Consider the following 20,159-nt stretch of genomic DNA (forward strand, 5'->3'; position numbering starts at 1 on the left):
ACCAAAGGTTGTTTGTTTTTCATTATAAATTTGTTCCAAGGAATACCCCAGAATTGGCAAAAGCTGTTAGAGATAAAGTAAATCTGTGATCATTGTTGTATTAATCTATACAGCTTTTCTCAAAACAATTTAATAGCTTTGATGGCTCAGAGCAGAAGGCTGTGGGTACAAATTATTGACTGTATTTAAAACAATGGAGCAAATCTATTAAGGACAATGCTAGTGACTCAAGGTGAAATGATAATACTTTTAATTCCTGGGTTGCTGAATTGGTTATCTGATAAGCTAATGGGATAGGTGTCTAGCCATGATGTTGGTGATTCATGAGAAGAAGTTTGGCTCTTAGGCTTTTTACTAGACTGACAGAAAGTAGAAAAGAGAAACATTACACTGGACAAATGAAGATATTCCTTCCTGGGTGAAACTTAGAGTTTTAGTCTGCTGATCACAAAAATCACCTTTACATTTTCCTGTCCTGTACTGTTTTATTGAAAAAACAACTATTTCTGTTTCCTAGACAAATACAATACAGCAACTGCAACTGGAACTTCTGTGGTGATCTAAAGTTAGTGGCACTGCTACTGGGAATGCAGCTCGGATATACCAAGTACTGTTGTTTCATTTAAAAATTGGGCAGCCATTTTAAAGAGTCTCTTTGAGTTAAAAAGACCTGGCTGCTCTGTGAGCATTTGGTTTCCAGAGAAGTGTATGATATAAACCACTTGTCGACCAAAACATATTTTTGCCTCCTTTTCATATAAAAGTTGGACTGATGGAAGTTTTAGTAAAAGCGATGAACAACGAGGGTGAAGGATTTCGATATTTGAGGCAGAGGTTTCCCCTGAATTAACTGATTCCAAGATTAAGGAGGGCATTTTCTGCACACTGCAATGGGCTGGCACCCTGCCTGGGGTTTGTTTCCTGCCTTGCGCCCTGTGTTGGCTGACCCCCATGACCCTGTAGTTGGGATATGGTGGGTTGGATAATGGATGGATGGATGGATTTTCTGCACAAAGACCTGGACGAACATCGTGAAACAATGCAAAGATGGAAAAGCAGTATTGGGGCAAGTGGAACCCATCAACACTGGCTGACTATTGCTGGACACAGAAACAAGAAATATCATAGGCTGAAATTGTCCAGCAAAAAGTAAACCAAAATGCTGAAATGAAGAAAGAAGTGTGCAGTTAATATAAAAGAACACAAGAAGAATTGTGCAGGACACCTATGTGTCTCTTGTCCAAACATTACAACAACAGAAACATTTATTTCTATTGCACATTTTCAGGCAAACAATATAATTCAAAGTGCTTTACAAGGTGTCAAAGAAGTTACATGCAAAGAAAAGCAAATTTAAACTAGATAAGAATAATACTTTAATACATATTATAGATACAGTGGTGTGAAAAACTATTTGCCCCCTTCCTGATTTCTTATTCTTTTGCATGTTTGTCAAACAAAATGTTTCTGATCATCAAACACATTTAACCATTAGTCAAATATAACACAAGTAAACACAAAATGCAGTTTTTAAATGATGGTTTTTATTATTTAGGGAGAAAAAAAAACAAACCTACATGGCCCTGTGTGAAAAAGTAATTGCCCCTCTGAACCTAATAACTGGTTGGGCCACCCTTAGCAGCAATAACTGCAATCAAGCGTTTGCGATAACTTGCAATGAGTCTTTTACAGCACTCTGGAGGAATTTTGGCCCACTCATCTTTGTAGAATTGTTGTAATTCAGCTTTATTTGAGGGTTTTCTAGCATGAACCGCCTTTTTAAGGTCATGCCATAGCATCTCAATTGGATTCAGGTCAGGACTTTGACTAGGCCACTCCAAAGTCTTCATTTTGTTTTTCTTCAGCCATTCAGAGGTGGATTTGCTGGTGTGTTTTGGGTCATTGTCCTGTTGCAGCACCCAAGATCGCTTCAGCTTGAGTTGACAAACAGATGGCCGGACATTCTCCTTCAGGATTTTTTGGTAGACAGTAGAATTCATGGTTCCATCTATCACAGCAAGCCTTCCAGGTCCTGAAGCAGCAAAACAACCCCAGACCATCACACTACCACCACCATATTTTACTGTTGGTATGATGTTCTTTTTCTGAAATGCTGTGTTCCTTTTATGCCAGATGTAACGGGACATTTGCCTTCCAAAAGTTCAACGTTTGTCTCATCAGTCCACAAGGTATTTTCCCAAAAGTCTTGGCAATCATTGAGATGTTTCTTAGCAAAATTGAGACGAGCCATAATGTTCTTTTTGCTTAACAGTGGTTTGCATCTTGGAAATCTGCCATGCAGGCCGTTTTTTCCACATTCTCTTTCTTATGGTGGAGTCGTGAACACTGACCTTAATTGAGGCAAGTGAGGCCTGCAGTTCTTTAGACGTTGTCCTGGGGTCTTTTGTGACCTCTCGGATGAGTCGTCTCTGCGCTCTTGGGGTAATTTTGGTCGGCCGGCCACTCCTGGGAAGGTTCACCACTGTTCCATGTTTTTGCCATTTGTGGATAATGGCTCTCACTGTGGTTCGCTGGAGTCCCAAAGCTTTAGAAATGGCTTTATAACCTTTACCAGACTGATAGATCTCAATTACTTCTGTTCTCATTTGTTCCTGAATTTCTTTGGATCTTGGCATGATGTCTAGCTTTTGAGATGCTTTTGGTCTACTTCTCTGTGTCAGGCAGCTCTTATTTAAGTGATTTCTTGATTGAAACAAGTGTGGCAGTAATCAGGCCTGGGGGTGGCTACGGAAATTGAACTCGGGTGTGATACACCACAGTTAGGTTATTTTTAACAAGGGGCAATTACTTTTCACACAGGGCCATGTAGGTTTGGATTTTTTTTCTCCCTAAATAATAAAAAACATCATTTAAAAACTGCATTTTGTGTTTACTTGTGTTATATTTGACTAATGGTTAAATGTGTTTGATGATCAGAAACATTTTGTGTGACAAACATGCAAAAGAATAAGAAATCAGGAAGGGGGCAAATAGTTTTTCACACCACTGTAAATAAATAATGCACACTTACATAAGATAGATATATAATTAAGAGAAACAGAGTCCTTAAATGTAGAAGTCTATAAATGATGGTCCGTTGATAGTCAGTCAGTCAATGTAGACATGTAACACCTTTATAATACACTTATTTAATTAAACTTCATCTGACATAAATCTGCCCAAGCCTGTATGCTCTCTAAGTCCCTCTGTAATATTTTACCCGATTCTTCATTTTCTGCTCTTCCACCTTGTTTGGTATGATCTGCAGACCTACTGATTATATTCTTGTCCAGATCGCTTATGTTTATTTAAAAGAGCAGAGGCCTAAGCACTGAGCCGTGAGGGACACCACTTTTAACACCACCTAATTCTGAAAAAGCCCCACTAATCATTACCCTTTGCTCCTTGTGTCTGAGACACCTTTTTACCCACCTACAGACCGTGCCCTGAATCCCCTACTTCTTTTACATACAAGTCAAGTCAAGTTGGGAAGCATGCCCTGGTACAGTGCGTTGCCACACCCACTACACGACGAAACAACTCGGGATTCCAGTTGGCAACCCTCCAGGCAGACACGCGGTCCACTCCCACCCCCCCGGAAATTACCCTCTATCTGCCGGAGTCAAATGTTACATGGGCGACACCTTGACCTGGTCCAGCCACTCGGGTCCCCAACAATGAGGATCACCCTTGGGGAAATGAGCCACATGGCTGTAGTGCCGTAACTGACGCTGACAGTTACAGGTAATGCAGGTAATGTGCCTCATTCGGGACTCCATGAGCAACCACTCATTCGACACAAAGTCAAACCAACGGTATCCAAGGATTTTCCAGAGAGACACAGTACCAAAGGAATCCAGTCTTCGTCTCAGGTCACTGGATAACGTCCATGTCTCGCAACCATATAGCGTAGTTTGGTTTGACATACAATATATTATAAAATGGAATAGATACTTTGATGCAAGTGAGAATATGACAATTAAGTAAAGACTCGGGAGGTCACTGAACAGTCATTTATAAACAATTGTCATTATAGTACACATAAATTTACAGTGGTGGAAAGAAAAATAAGCTTCTCGGCATAATTGTACTTCTACAAAGACAAATGCTGCAGTTTATGTCAACATTTCCATGATGATTTGATGGCAGATATAAATTATGGAAAGCAATGCCATGTTCCTGTAATAAATCTCTTGCATTACTGTTGTTAAATAGCATTTCAACATCACTATTCTCTTTTAAACTCAAATATCCATATATAGTAAGAGACAGAGATACTTGTAAGATGTTTGCATACAGAGATTAATTTGAAAGCTTTACTGAAAATTAATATTTATTTCACAGAGAACACACACAACAAGGGGGAATATGTGGCCGCCATTACAAAACCTCAATATAATGACACAAATCATTTTCAAACACCTCTTAACATTTTGGAACTCCCTCTATTCATAAAAACTTAATTTTTTTAAAAAAATGAATCTTACTATAACATCTTGTAATCTTGTAAAGCTGTTCACTATCTGCTGTTTGTTAGGGAAGCACACATCTCTTAGAAGGGATTCTGACTTGCTTAAACACTGTGTTGAGGAGAAGAAGGTGCACACAAAGGGAGGAGAGAGGAGGAAAAAGGAGCTGGGAAGAAGAAGTAGAAGGAGAGAATGAGAATTCAGAATTAGAGAGAGAAGGCTATGCGAGTCCGAGTAAAAAAGTGAAGATATTTTTCTTATTTTAATTACATTTTTATTATTTTAGAGGTGTGCCTTGAGGCCCCAAACAACGGGCTATTGGAGGGTGTTGCACTGTTTCCATTGTAAAGCAACTATTGGGTTACTATATTAATAAGTTTGATGCATTTTAATTGTTTTCAAATAATCAAGGGGTAAGGTTAAGACAAAATAGGAAACCTTCCCCTTCCACCTATTATATTTACAATGATTACTTTCATTACTCTCTTCACCACAGCACACCAACCTTGTAGTCGTCACTTGGTAAGCAATTGCCTTTCCCAAAAGACATTCCAAACATAGTTTTGCAACAAAAATAATTACAAGTAAAGTTCCGTTATAATGAACTTCCAGGGACCTAAAAAATATTTTGTTGTAATGAAAATTTCATTGTAATGAGATTCTGTGTTTGTAGCTATAGTGCTTTCTTTACCTTGCATCCAGGTATCTACAATCATTTCAATATCTTCTTTCATGTTAATTTTAATCTTCTCCTGTCTACGTTATGCTGATGAGAATTTTTCTCCACATTTCCTTGCGATAATACACTTTCAGGGTGCAAATGATGCCCAAATCCAATGGCTGAAGCGCTGCTGTGAAATTGGGTGGAAGGAATTCAACGCAAACATTATCTTAATGTGGAAGCATGTTGAGGGCAGCACAATTAAATATCAGGAGCCAAATCCTCCTTTTCTTCTTCATATTGTGAGGTTTCTGAACTCTTTTGGGATCCCCTCCACCCAACGGGAACATCACGCTGAACTGCGTCCCGAAGCACGATTGCAGCGTCTGTGGAAGATTATTTGTCCATTGCCTGGGCAGGGCAACAGCATGCTCACAGTGCTGCAGTGAGGCGCTACAGAAGCAAATCCTAAAAGATCAGGGTCATGCTATAAGTCCTTGTCTTATACCCCAAAACACGAAGCTGAGTCTCAGTACTTTAGCAAAACCAGCTTTATTCAGCTAGAAAAAGGAACAGCACGGTTATTTACTGTAGCGTGATTTGCCACTCTCCTATACACAGGCACAGCAGTCAGGCAGGGTTGTGGCTAAGTTAATGGCCAAGTAATCCTATTCACTGCCTTTACAATGTTCTTTGCATCACCCATCGAGTTTGCTTTGGTGGAGAGACGCAGCAGAGCTGTGAGCCTGCTGTTGCCCCGGCACATATAAACAGTCTTCCACAGAAGCAGTGATCGCACTTCGGACACTCTTCGGCGTGTTGTCCAGTTGTGGGAGGACCCAAGTGAGTTTAGAAACCTCACATTTTCTTGAATGAGTGCCGCATTAATAGGAATGTTTCTTGAACGAGCATCACTGAACCACATAAAAATGGCTTTTTCGACGTCTTCAAATACAGCAGTTCACATACATTTGCAACCAAAGATTTTTCTTCTTTTTTTGCTTGGTCTTTCAAGAAAGCTGACAGTGTCGATGGCTAAATTCCGAATTCACTGGCATCTCTTTTTTTTCTTTTTGCCGCAATCGAGAGCTGCAAAAATGTAAAGGTTTTTTTCTAATATGAACTGTTATCATTTTTTTGCTTCTGCTGTTTCTATAGGAGGGTGACAACGAGTTAAATTCCAATGGATGTTTTTCAAATCTTGATGAGCAATAAGGAAAAGGTATCACTGAAAACCACAGAAAACAAAAACAGCAAAAAACAATACAAAAAAACTGCTCTGTGGATGATTCATTCAAACATTTCAAGGTTCTTTTGGGAACTTTGCTCTAATGAAAGTATATGCTGAATGTACTTCATAGTAACGAGCTTTCTATAGACTCATGTCATATGGGGAAACTGTCAGGACCATAAAAATACTTCGTTGTAATGAAAATTTTGTTGTAAACATATTCGTTGTAACAGAATTTTACCTGTACTAATAAAGAGTCCTTGTAGTAAATATTGAGAAAGACCAAAGAATGAAACGTAGTGACAACACTGTACCGCATGTTCAGGGCTCATATGTGACAATTAGGAAGCAGCAGGGACTGTACACATACGCACTTAAACCACCATTCAAAGGCTTGGAATCTCCAAGAAAGTTTACTGTTTTTGAAAGAAACTGATACCTCTTATTATCAAGATACCATTAAAATGATTTATAAATATAACTAAGGCATGACTAGAGTTTATTATGGCAATTACTGCTTGAAATGACTGATTTTTAATTTATTATTCACATCTGGATGCAAAGCCCCCCCTCTCAGCAGCCATTCCTTTAGTGTCCTTCAGTATCAATTTCTATCAAAAACATGAAAATATCTGGGTGATTCCAAGCTGTTGAAAGGTTAGTGTATGTGCACTTTAGCCCTTCTCTTTCAGCGAATGACGTTCTCATTTTCACTGAAGCTCTGGTCAAAACGTAGCCCTAGGGTCACATTTGGCCAAGTCCCAAAATCACTTTTACAAAGATGGGTGGCACTACAAAGACACCAGGTTATACATATATTTTTGATTGTTTCATGTTATTTATGCATGAACCTTTAATTTTCAAAGTTAGTTTCATGATTAGTTTGACAATAAGAAATTAATTTTTAAAACCAATGTATCTTATTTACATATTTGGACTCGTGATCACATTTGTCATGCTTCTGACATCGCAGTACATGATAGTATAATTTGGCACTGATTGTGCATCACTTTATGCCACGGCGGATTCTACATTTGCGCAATCCTTAGTAATTATTTACTTTGTTATTCAAGTAGAGTCTCACAGTAAAATCAATATTTTGGTTATGGCTTGTTTCTGGCTTTGACCTTTCGTGACGATTCAGGTCGACTCCACCCACCCGGGCTGTTTCCGGGAGCCTTTTCCACCCGCAACCTTCAATAGTCATTGACTGAGATGAGCCAGGCAAATGAGGACACATATATTCATCAAGGATTCGATGAAAAAGTGTACAGGGCTTTTATTTAAAACCAAACAGAAAGTGATCAAACAGCGCAGAGAATAAAATTCTTCCATAAATAAATAAACCATTGAACGTGAAGGTTAAAATCCAAATAAATATATTCCAATAAAAACCAGGTTGAAATCAAGGGACAACACATTTTCTTTTAACACCATGGTGTTTCAGATTCCTCAGTACGAGGAAACGTCCACTAGCAGGTGCAGACAACCGGTAATCCAACTTGGACCCCTATTGCCACCCCATCAGTGTTCACAGGGAGCTGTGCCAAGCTTTACCCCTTGCTCCCCCAACACCACAGTCCACCAGACTTTCATGGTACTCTCCATTAATGCTCAGCAGGAGCTGAGCTTCTTGGGCTCACTCTCCTGTCTGCATGCTTCCCCTCACAAATGCACCCACCTCCACCCCATTCCTACCCTGCTCTCTGCATTCATTAACCACCATTCCTCATCCTTGTTCTTTTTCTGTTCTTGTTCCTCCCTTTTCTGTTGTGCAGGCACCTCATATATCCTCCCTGATTGGGTGCAGGTGTGATACTCTGCTTCTCCCGAGCTGTGAATGAGGTCCCTGCTTGATCCTCTCACACTTGTGCGTGAGTGAGTGATCAGCCAAGCACCCCAATCAACTCTGGAGCAACATGTACTCGCACCCAATCGGATCCTGCACATCCCATTTATTTATTTATTTTCCACAGACCTCTTATCATAGCTTTGATTTTATTTTTTCACTCATTTCTGATTGTGTTCCTTATACCCTTCACTACTCATTGTGACCACATATGTTGGGTTCCCTTTCATGGACAATTTGTTCACAATTATCCTGGGGCATAATACATGTCCAATTTCAAGTATCTCTGCATGCCTGAGCTGTCCATTGTCCATAAATGGTAATTTCTATGGAGAACCCCTGCAGCTGTCTGCCCTTCTAAAAACACAACCAAGACACTTTATGCCATCCTTGGGACTGTGTGGTGCCCTCTATGAGCCAGGAGATATTTACTCTCTCTGGCTGCAACTTACTTAAGCTTGATGGATCACTAGCTTTCCTGTCTTCTAGGATGCCCAGTATAGGCATATTAAGGCATATAAAGAATTCTGTTTTCTACCCTTGGAAGATAATGCAGCTTATTCCTGGCACGGTCTTTTTCTCTCTCTTTAACAGAGCTTTCTTTAACTCTACCCATAACATGTGCCATGCATTGCTGCTAGCAAGCCTAATTTTTTTCCTGCCATCTATTACAATATTCATAAACTGTACTTGTACAATCAGATGCCCATTATTTAACATCCAACATTCAATTCATTTTTGTACTTGATACCAAGAATAGATACTGCCAGGTCAAACATACGAGCAGTATTGCATTTGTATTCTGTGCACCATAAGGATGGCACGAATAGTTGGAATAAAATTACCTGTTTGGAAAGTACTGGCACAGCAGAATGAAGATGAACTTGTAGGTATAGAAATAAATAAGCTATATTGTAGCTGTTTGAGCAGGCCTTCTGCATGGCTGGCATGTGCTGTTCCCACTTTAACACTGAGTCATTGAACAGCAGCCTCTCATAATTTTTCTCCTAATCTGAAGTGTTCCCACTTGATTAATAATGCAAACTTTATAAAAGGCAGCTTTGTGAGGGGCAGTGATGGATCGCTGCAGACTGGGAGAGAGCTTGTATTCCGGTGCTTATTTGGGATTTCTTGAGTGGAATTTATAAACAACTACTGCATCAATATTATGAATAAATATTTAAATGTGCTTTGTGGCTGTAACAGAGCAATAAAATCATTTGTTTATTCTTTAGCAACTTTTGTTTAAAAGTAAAACTGTCCTAGAGTTTGGTATTGATAATACATATATATATTCACTCACACATGGGTGTTGGAGGACTCCTCTAAGGGCCAGGGAAAGGTATGCAATAACCCGCTGAGATGAGAGGGGGGCTACCACTGACTTTAAAAGAAGTGCCAACTATGAAACAGGTGTTTTTTGCCAGAAGACCCAAATGAGCCGCACGGTGGGGCATGTGACTTTTGAAAGTCCTTTAGAAGGAGGAATCCATGATCGGGAAAAGCGCATTGGCACAGTTTTTCATTATTTCTTTATTTTGTTTGTTTCATCTTGTGATGATTAAAAGGGACAACCCAGTAGCCGTCCCAATATTCCGACTGTTTCCAGCCTGTCCTTCCACCACCCGACCATAAATACTCACATACAAGTTTAAAAAGCTAAGTCAAAAAGATTAGCTTTCAGACTGATTAGCTTTCAGACTGAATTTAAAAGTGACCAAAGTTGGTGCTCACCTAAAATAAAAAGGTAGACTGGTTGTTTAGGGGCAGCTACTGCAAAAGCATGGTCCCCTCTAAGGTTAAGTCTAGAACTCAGCACGGCCAATAACTTCTGGTCAGATGACCTCAGTGGTAACGAAGGAGAGTTAAGGTGTAATTGGTCAGTAATATAAAAGGGGGCTAAACCATTCAGGGACTTAAAAACAAACAGTAAAACTTTAAACTCAATCCTGTAGCGAATAGGATGCCAGTGAAGAGAAGCTAAGACTGGTGTGATGTGATGTTGTTTTTATGTGCCTGTTAGAAGCCTGGCAGCAGCACTCTGCACGAGATGAAGACCAGCAAAATGACTAATTAACTCCAATTAACTAATACAATGCACGGTTACATTATATCAATTTGGCCATGATTTAAACAAGTATAAAATTTTTTAATTCAAATTCAATCTGTTTTCTGTAGTACATTGGTTGTGATGCCTCCATTGTCTGAACTTGCTTGATCCAGTTCATAGTGGTTCATATAGAGTTTAAGGTTTGAGACATGTACCAACCTTGGATGGGATGCCAGATCATATTTAAACAAATATACTTTGGGCTAACTAAGCTGATCAGCCTAACCCTACACCTCTCGGAGATGAGAAAATGCACAAGTGCATAAGAAGAATGTGCAAACTCCACACAGAAACATGGTGACCAGGATTGAAACCCAGTCTTCAAAAGTTATGAGGTACCACATTTGACCTCTACACCACTTTACCTCCCTCATGTTTTACTTGCCACAGAAATCTTAAAATATTACTCTGCTCAAAAAGAAAAAAACATTAATAGAAGCAGGAAAGGAATCTAACTAACAGTACAATAAATATTAAGCAATGCTGTTAAATATTACATACAAGAATAATCACCCATACTTGGTTCATATAAAAGGAAGTGGTATGGACAGGTGATGAGGAGATACAATAAATACATGGGATAAAAGAGTGATGGGAATGAAAGTACAGGGGAAGAGAAAGTGAGGGAGCCCAAAGTGGAGGTGAAAGGATAAAGTAAATGAAGCTCTGAAGGAAAACGGCTTGACTGGCAAGGATGTGCAGAACCGAGCTTCTTGGAGAAGACTGATCATGAAGAAGAAGACGTGGTTCATGCAAAAAGTTCATTGAAAAAGGTTGCAGAACCTGGGTCTAGGAATGACATAAAGTGTGTGCCAGACCAGCGATCTTGAAGAAGAAGTGTGTGAATCGGTCTCTTGTAGAGCAACAGGGGCCAGACACAGGCTGTGGGATGTCATTAATGATGACTTATACGCCAGAGTATTCTCAAATATTGTGGCTACATTTTTAAACATTTTCTTTGTATTTTAGTTTGTTTCTCCTTTTGACTTGGTTTTCATATTGGGTATTAATAATTTAGTAGCTATCATCTTCCAGTTTTGACCTTGCCTATTTCAGTCTTGCGCTTTTATCTCCTAGTCCATTATTTCTTGCCATTGTGAGCTTCCTGTTTACGTTGCACCTCACCTTGCAGAATCACAATATTTTTGCTTCCTGAAATGTTATTAACTTGTTCGATAAAAATCCAGTTTTGACTATATTAGACAATAAACAAACTTGGAGACAAACATGCCAGCCGACATTTATTACATTAAAAATAATTTTCTTGATGCTTATCTGGCAACACATGATGTATGCCATGGAGACAGCAAAACTCCCAGACATTTGTTTCCCTAGTTAGTGTAGTTTGTGTTTTTATCCATGTTTTTTATGTCAGGCTCTAGCTGTTCCAATAAATCCTCTACGGTGTGCAGAACATAAATATTCAAGTAATTAGTAATTGCTTTGTTTTGCCAATACTTTTCTTCATTATTGACTATTTGGACACATTTTGCCTTAAGAAAGAGACTCTTGCCAACTCTGTTGCTCCTGCTGCTCATAGTCAGTTCTTCTGCCAAATACTATCTAACAAATCTCACTGTGGATCATTTTCAAATGGCTTTAAGGCAGATGTGCAGTTTTAGAGTAGAGACTTATAAAAAGAATGGCCGATAACCGGTAAACTAAGGTAACCTTAAATTCCCAAAAAAGAACCCTCAGCAGATGAATATCTGTTTTATTTGGCTGTAGACTAACAGAATCAAAACGAAAGGAATCAAAAGTAACCCAGAGGAATTCAAAATGCTAAGAGGGAAACTGCATTCTTCAAAAGAAATGTTAAAGTACGTGTTGTAAGAGCCAATTTTAGAAAGTTATATTTTGAGTTAAACTCATATCAACGTTCGCTTAATTTGAATAGAATATAAATTTCTTCCATAGTCATAGACAATGGTATAGTCTTTTCCCCCTATAAGTTAGTAAGAGATAGAACCTTCTTGCTATAACGTGAGAAGATTTAAGAGACTGTGATATTATAAAAGACATTGTGGATGATCGGTTGTGCTTTGCCTGAGTCATGGAAGCCTCTCTGTAAGGAAGTCGTCTTTTGTCAGAGTGTTCGACTGTGACGTTTGTTGTTGTCAGGAAACACGCTGTCAGTTATTCAAGCTGCTGTCATGGCAACATCTAAGCATAGCTCAAGTGAAGTCTTTGAGAATATAATTGGAGATCTTAAAGGTCTCATAAGCCGGAGGAAAGATCAGCTTTCTGTGCTTATGACTGAAATTGAAAGCCTTAAAGATTACTAAAGAAAATCTTTTAGAAGCAGCGCAAAAGCTTGAAATCTTTCGTGAGACGCACAGTCAAATTCAGGAGCTGAATAAAAGGCTACTATCAGCACTAAGTAAAGAAGGTGCGATTAAGAAACAGAAAACGACTTTCGCAGAAAGCTCTAAGAAATGGAACAAATTTATCGACGCTACAGCGGTATGGTTGAAAGATACAAATAGCCATTTAACACACACATCTGATGAACAGTTAATCAATTCGAAGAGATGCAATTGCAAGAACGGGATCGCACAAAGTCAAAAACACGAAAGGCATCTCTTCAGTTAAAGCACGCTCTTGATATTAAATGTGACTCTTTAGCCCTGAAAAGTGCATCATCATCTTCTTCGACAGTCACACTTGAACGGACGGAACTTGATAGTATCCTACAAATGCTACATGAACTTAAAGTTAAAGTGGAAAGGCAGGAACAATCCACAACTGATATGATATACTAGATGTATTAATACGAAATCAAGCCGAATATCAGAAGAATCAAGCTGAGTAAGCAATCACTGAAATGCTAAATCGTTAATCCAACAAAAGATACCTACTGCTCCACCACCTCCTGCGCCGCGTGGTGAAGTACCACACAGACAGGTCCCTTTATTTTCAGGTGACCTACTGGCTTATGCAAATTTCATCAGAGCCTTTGATCACGCTGTAGGTGACATATTAGCAGACCCACAAGATAAATTAGATTACTTGATTCAATATACAAGAGGATCAGCTCAAGAAATGATTAATGGTTGTGCAAGATTGCCATCAGATCAAGGTTATGAAAAACCTAGAAAGCAGCTTGAAAGTTACTATGGCAACCAAGTGTTTGCAGTAGATACGTACATAAGTAAAGCATTGAAGTGTCCTTAAATAAAACAAAATGATGGAGAGGCCTTCAGATACTATTCAACCATTCTTGATAACTGTATGGACTCCATGACCAAAGCAAGAAATAGAATAGAGAGTATTTAATAGCAAGGAAAATATCCATACTATACTCTCAAAGCCCCCACGTATGTTACAAACTTTGTGGGGAAACATAGCTTATGAAATTGAAAAAGAAGAAGATAGAGAGATAGACATTCACGATTTAACTACCTTTTTACATAAACAGCATCCTATTTATGGCAGCACAGAGAAAAAGGAAAAGACCGACAAGGGTAGGTCTCCTCTTAAGTATGGTCAGAGATCAGGAGATATTTTCACTACAAGTGTTTCTGATGCAGCTGAAAAGGGGACTCAAGAAACCTGGGTCAAAAAGACTGTTAGTAATACATGTGCATTTGAAAAGCCTTGTGTATTCTGCAATGGCCAGCATACTCTTGCTGAGTGTAGTAAAATCAAAGAACTGCCACATAAAGAAAGAATTGACTTTTTCAAAACTAAAGGTTTATGCTTTCGCTGTCTCAAACAGGGGCATCTTGGTAAGAACTGTAAAGAAAGAAGGAAATGTCAGACATGTTCTTTTCAGCACCCAGAAATCCTGCATTTCAAAAATGAGGTTGGAGCGAAACTTATGGCTTTAGCCAGTGTGGAAACATCTACTGAAGGGGAAGCTAAGACTGGAACTTGTGCCTGGAGCCTGTGAAGAGTGTGCACTGCATGTCACACATGTTAAGGTCAAATCTAAGAAGAGTGAAAGGTATGTAGAAACATACGCCTTTATAGACCTCGGCAGTACAGTAACAATTTGCACTGAAAAGCTCCAGAGACAATTAAACATTCACGGGAGAAGAACACAAGTATTCCTCAAAACTATGAGTAATTATGATGATGATTCAAAGATGCTAACCCAATGTTCTGTCTTACCAGATTTACAAGTCTGTGGTCTCAATGATGATAAATATATTGATTTGCCAAAGGTCTTTACACAGGTCTCCATTCCAGTGAACAGAGAAAGTATTCCATTGCAAGAAGATATCGATAAGTGGGCATATTAACAAGGTACATCTATCTCATATTGACTCTGAAGTTGATGTTTTGATAGGAATTAACTACCCAGAAGTCTGGGTAGGTCTGGGTCCCAGAAGCAGTCGCGAATCATACCTAGCCAAGGAGGTGGACCTCATGCTATGAAGACTGCACTTGGATGGGTGGTTGGTGGACCATGCAAAGAGATAGATGACCTCGCAAAACAAAGTGGTAAGCTGTCCAAACATTCAATCAATCGTGTGTCAATAACAGAAATTGAAGATATGTTGCTGCAACAGTACAACACAGATTTTCTAGAGCGCAGCTGTGAAGAGAAAAGAGGAAATGTCGCAGGAAGATATCAAGTTCATGCGCATAGTCTCAGAATCTGCAAGACTGGTAGGTGGCCACTATTGTTTAAATTTGCCTTTGAAGGATGAAACACTTAAAATGCAGAATAACCGCTGTATTGCTGAACAGTGTGCTATTGGACTCAAAAGAAAACTGAGCAAAAATTCAGGTTTCCGAAGACTATAAAGCCATCATGAAAGACATTATTGACAAGGGTTACACTGTAAAGGTACCCAAAGAAAACCTGAATTGCAATGAAGGCAGGGTGGTACATCCCACATCATGGTGTGTATCATCCAAAGAAGAACAAGATTTGAGTGGTGTTTGACTGCACTGCCACCTACCAGGGGATTTCACTTAATGAACAATTATTAAAAGGCCCTGACCTAACTAACACACTAATTCAGAAAGGTTCTGAAAGGAGCCAGTAGCACTAATGGCAGACATTAAGTCAATGTTCTGCCAAGTTAAAGTACCAGATAAAGACACTGATCTTTTACGTTTTCTATGGGGGCCTGAAGGTAATCTAAGTAAAGACTTAGAAGAATTCAAAATGACAGTACATCTTTTTGGTGCTACTTCTTCACCCAGTTGTGTTTCTTATGCTTTGTGCAGAACAGCCGAAGATGCCAGAGATACATTTTCTGCGGAAGCTGTTAACACAGTTCTCAATAACTTCTATGTGGATGACTGTTTAAGGTCAGTGACAACAGAAGAACAAGCAATAAAGCTGACAAAGGACCTCCAAGCTCTACTCCTTAAAGGGGGATTTTATTTGACTAATTTGGTGAGTAACAACAGAGCAGTTTTATTGTCCATACCTGAAGAAGAGCTCATGAACAAAAGGACTTAGATTTGAGCCACTGTCTGCTTCCTACAGAATGTTCCCTGGGTGTCCAGTGGTGCATAGAAACAGACAGTTTCAAATTTCAGATTAAGTTACAAAACAAGCCTGCTACAAGGCGTGGTATTCTGTCTGTTGTTAGCTCAGTTTATGATCCACTTGGTTTTCTAGCACCCGCCTTACTGCCAGCAAAGCCTATTCTAAGAGACTTATGCAAAGAGAAATTTGGGTGGGATGAAGAAGTAGAAGTCAAACACATTCAGAAATGGAAAAAATGGATGGATGATTTGAAGTTACTTACAGACTATAAAGTGAACAGATGCTTCAAACCTACAGGGTTTGGAGCCATAAAGACAGCACAAATGCACCATTTTGCAGATGCTAGTGAAGATGGATACGGCACTGTCACTTAACTTGTTTTAACCAATGAAGAGGTTAAAAAGCATTGTTCATTCCTGATGGGAAAGTCAAGAGTTGCACCATTGAAGCAGGTCACGATTCCAAGATTGGAGCTGACAGCAGCTGTTATAGCAGTTAAAATGGACAAAATGCTAAAAGGCGAGTTTCAAATGCCTTTACAAGAATCTACATTTTGGACTGACAGCACCACAGTGCTAAAATACATTTCAAATGAAAGCACTCGATTCAAGACTTTTGTTGCCAACAGAATCTCCATGATCAGAGATCATTCACAACCTTCACAGTGGAGGTATGTCACATCTGCCCTTAACCCGGCTGATCAAGCATCCTGGGGGCTAAGCATCGAAAACTTTCTAAAGAGCACCACATGGTCATATGGTTCACGTTTCTTATTGAAGTCAGAACATGAGTGGCCAAAAAGACCAGATTAATTGAACGATTAACTCTTTGAAGATGATCCAGAAGTTAAAACTTGTGCAGTTAACATGACAAGAATAGAAGAAACAACTGAGCCCATCAACAAACTAATCACCTACTTTTCAGATTGACTGTGCCTGAAGAAAGCAGTGTCATGGTTCCTCAAGTTTAAAGACATACTGCTACACTTTAGAAATGAAAGAAAAACATTTCAACTGGAAGTCAGTCAGACTAAAAGTAATCCAAAAAAACAAAAATCACTCATCACAAAGCACATGAAAAGGTATAAACTGACCTTAAAACCAAGCCCAGTTTCTCTAGATGATTTAGTTAAAGCCGAAACAGAGCTTATCTGCCTCAGTCAACAACAAGAATTTCCAGAAGAATTAAAGGCATTAAAGAAAAAGGCTTGTATAAAAAAGAACAGTCAAATCTATAAACTTGATGGATACAAGATGGAATACTGAGTGTTGGAGGAAGACTCTGCAAAGCTGCAATGTCTGAAGAAGCTAAACATCCTGAAATTCTTCACAAGCATTCACATGTTGGTTCTCTAATACTGCAGCACATTCATAAACAAATCGGACATTGTGGGTGAAACTATGTGTTCGCACAGTTACGACAGAAATACTGGATACCTCAAGCAAACTCAGCTATCAGAAAAATAACTTCAAAGTGCACAACATGCAGAAGATACAAAGTGAAAGCAGGTGAGCAGAAAATGGCAGATTTGCCAGAAGATCGCCTAGCACCCAACCAACCACCGTTCACTAATGTTGGGGTCGATTATTTTGGCCCCTTTCTAGTCAAAAGAGGACGAAGTCTAGTCAAGAGGTATGGAGTAATCTTCACTTGTTTAACAACCAGAACTGCGCACATAGAGATCGCACATAACTTGGACACTGATTCTTGTATCCAAGCCATACTCTGATTTATGAGTAGAAGAGGACAAGTTAAAATCATGCGCTCAGACAATAGAACAAATTTTGTTGGAGCAGAAAGAGAGCTACGAGAAGCTACTAAAAACCTGGAACATGAAAAAATCGGCAACGCTATGATGTAGAAAGAAATCAAACGGATTTTCAATCCACCAACAGGCTCTCATCAAGGTGGAGTGTGGTAAAGACAAATCAGAAGCGTAAGAAAGATCTTAAATTCAACACTAAACCAACAAACACTCGATGATCAAAATCTTCATACAATGATGTGTGAAGTGGAATAAATACTCAATAACAGACCCCTTACAAAGACATCAGATGACCCAAATGATTTAGAACCACTCACACCCAATCACTTGTTATTACTGAAGACACAACCTGAAATAGCACCTGAACTCGTTTCAGAAAATGAACAATACCCAAGAAGACGCTGGAAACAAATTCAATACATGGCTGATTTGTTTTAGAAAAGATGTACTTAAGAGTATTTGCCAATACTTCAAGAACATCAAAAATGGCTTGCACCAAGAAGAAATTTCGAACCAGGGGACGTTGTTTTAATTGTGGATAAAGCTACACTTCCCAATTCCTGGGTAATGGGTCGAGTCATCAAGACAATGCCAGATGCCAAAGGTGCAGTCAGAAGAGTTTGTGTTCAGACCAAAACCAGCACACTGGACAGACCCGTTAATAAACTGTGCCTGCTTCAAGAAACAGCCAATGTTTGAAATAAGAAAAATTTTTAAATGTTTGTTTGCAGTGTTATTGCTAGTGATTTGAAAACAATAGTTAATGTAAAAGTAATTGGCTCATATTGAAGTAAAGTGTAGTAATTGTCTCCGCTCCTGCATAGCCAATTAGGGGCCGGAAATGTAAGAGCCAGTTTTAGAAAGTTAAAGTTTTGAGTTAAACTCAAATTGATGTTTGCATTATTTGAATAGAATAGAAATTTCTTCTATAGTCATAGACAATGGTATAGTCTTTTCCCCATATAAGTTAGTAAGAGACAGAACCTTCTTGCTATAACTGAGATACAGAGTGATAATTGTTTCAGTTGTGTTTAGAACAGATCCCATTAAACAGGGACTTGTAAGACCCATTTTCAGCTCAGAGATGGGATAGGCATACAGTTTTCTGACCGTCGTTTAGAAATGGTTCAGAAATGTTAAGTGATTAATAATGATTTGAAATGCAACAAGATTTAAGCTTTGAACAGAACGTTTCTTAAAAAGACTTTTTCTCTTTTTTTGCTATTTTAATTTTCTTTTTTGTGTGAATTGTTTTACCTTGAATTTTAACTAAAAAGAAATTTTGTCTGTGGAATCATTTCAGCACGTCAGGCTTTTGTTGAACCCCATTTTTTGAGTCAGAGCTGCTGAACTTTGGTAATTTTGGAAAAATGCAGCTACACGTGTTAATCGGCATCTTTAATACATTAAGTCATTAGTGGCTGCAGGTGGTGGGCGAAGCTGAATTACATTCAGCAGAATGTCGTCTTGATCAGAATTATGCTGCTTTTGGAGACACTGTAATAAGAAGCAAGGAGGATTTTATATAAGATTCAAATTAATCAAATTGTGCATTATGCCTAACTGCCCACTTGTACTTCTGACTATATAGAAAAGCAAATTGTTTTTAAGTTTTCAAAACGTCTGCACACTGTTGATAATAGTTCAAATGAATTTAAGCTGTGATTTGAAACAGACTTTGCCTTAGAAGTGAAGCTTTTCCCAGTGCTTCTTCACATCAAAATAGAAAATCAGCGTTTGTTGTGGAAATTTCTTACAGTTTATCGTGCAAAATGAGGAATCCAATCAATATCTGTAAATCTGCCTAATTCTGGCAATGTTGCAAAAGAACATTTTTTTTTTCATTTATATTTCATTTCTGTAGTTTGCACACATTGTCTTCTTACAGTTGACACTTTACAAATGAATACCTATTTATTTTATTGATTCATTTTATGAAGTAACTTAGTTCCTTGAACATTCTCAGGGCATCTGAGCACAACTCAGGAGCACAGAGTGGATAACAAAGCCTGGATGAGTTTCCCATTCTTCCATTGCTAAACTTATGCATACACAGTGGCCCACATCTGAGTCACCAGTCAAGCTTTCTTGCAGGTCGAAGTACCACAAGAAAATGCAGTTGGATTCTTAGACAACGTGCAAGTTCTGCATAGGTAACAAATCTCACAATGTGTCCTTTCCAACGCAAGAGACGGTCACACATAGCAAAGTGAGACAGCAATGGGAACAGTGGGAAGCTCATTCTACCATTGATGACTTATCTTCTAGTGGTGAGATATTTTAAATTGTGGAGTTACAATTGGAATGAAGATATCAGCTGATATGAAAGTACACAATGTACATGTGTAGAAAAGATGCTGACTATACAACATCAATATCAAATTTATTTATATAGCACATGTTAAAACAAAAGCTGACAAAGTGATGTACAACAGAGAATAATACAGTACAAAAGAAAAAAGCAATAAAAAAGACGAACACAGCTCTTATACTTAATTAAAACCCAAGGAATAGAAATGTGCCTTAAGGAGGGATTTAAAAATAGACAAAGTAGGTGCCAGCCCAGCATGAAGTGGTAACCCATTTCAGAGTTTGGGGGCTACAACTCTAAAGGCACAATTTCCC

The 20,159-nt window shown here is 38.7% G+C and overlaps 1 pseudogene; it reads left to right on the forward strand.

Annotated features, from left to right (window-relative positions):
* The first annotated feature begins 15,831 nt into the window (after positions 1-15,831).
* On the forward strand, positions 15,832-16,581 carry LOC120528784 (annotated as a pseudogene).
* Positions 16,582-20,159: the final 3,578 nt, after the last annotated feature.

This window comes from Polypterus senegalus, chromosome 4 (genome assembly GCF_016835505.1).
Source record: "Polypterus senegalus isolate Bchr_013 chromosome 4, ASM1683550v1, whole genome shotgun sequence".
NCBI lineage: Eukaryota > Metazoa > Chordata > Cladistia > Polypteriformes > Polypteridae > Polypterus > Polypterus senegalus.